This window comes from Arachis duranensis, chromosome 2 (genome assembly GCF_000817695.3).
Source record: "Arachis duranensis cultivar V14167 chromosome 2, aradu.V14167.gnm2.J7QH, whole genome shotgun sequence".
Taxonomy (NCBI): domain Eukaryota; kingdom Viridiplantae; phylum Streptophyta; class Magnoliopsida; order Fabales; family Fabaceae; genus Arachis; species Arachis duranensis.
Window position 1 is genome coordinate 28,543,018 of NC_029773.3, and position 1,022 is coordinate 28,544,039.

The following is a 1,022-nucleotide window of genomic DNA, read 5'->3' on the forward strand; positions in this document are numbered from 1 at the left end:
CAGATGATTAGCCGTGCTGTGACAGAGCATAGGACCATTTTCACTGAGAGGATGGGATGTAGCCATTGACAATGGTGATGCGCTACATACAGCTTGCCATGGAAAGGAGTAAGAAGAATTGGATGAATGTAATATGAAATTAGAGATTCAAGAGGAGCACAGCATCTCTATACGCCTATCTGAAATTCCCACTATTGATCTACATAAGTATTTCTATCCTATTTTATTTTCTTTTTATTATTAATTTTCGAACTTATCCATAATCAATTATTATCCGCCTGATTGAGATTTACAAGGTGACCATAGCTTGCTTCATACCAACAATCTCTGTGGGATCGACCCTTACTCACGTAAGGTATTACTTGGATGACCCAGTACACTTGCTGGTTAAGTTGAACGGAGTTGTGACCACACATAGGTGTAAACCATGGTATTGGCATCATGTTTTTGGCGCCTTTGCCAGGGAAAGAAAAAGCAATGAACTTTACAAAATGCAATAACATATGAATCACAATTTCGTCCACCAAGTTTTTGGCGCCGTTGCCGGGGATTGTTCGAGTTTGGACAACTGACGGTTCATCTTGCTGCTCAGATTAGGTAATTTTCTTTTCAAAAAATTTTTGTTTATTTTCATTTTTCAAAATATAATTTTCAAAAAAAAATAATGAAAATACAAAAAAATTTAGAAAATCATAAAAATAAAAAATATTTTGTGTTCCTGTTTGAGTCTTGAGTCAATTTTAAGTTTGGTGTCAATTGCATGCTTTAAAAATTTTTGTTGCATTTTTCGAAAATCTCATGCATTCATAGTGTTCTTCATGATCTTCAAGTTGTTCTTGACAAGTCTTCTTGTTTGATCTTGATGATTTCTTGTTTTGTGTCTTTTCTTGTTTTTCATGTGCATCTTTGCATTCATATTTTTCATGCATTAAAGATTTCTAAGTTTGGTGTCTTGCATGTTTTCTTTGCATCAAAAATTTTTCAAAAATATGTTCTTGATGTTCATCATGATCTTCAAAGTG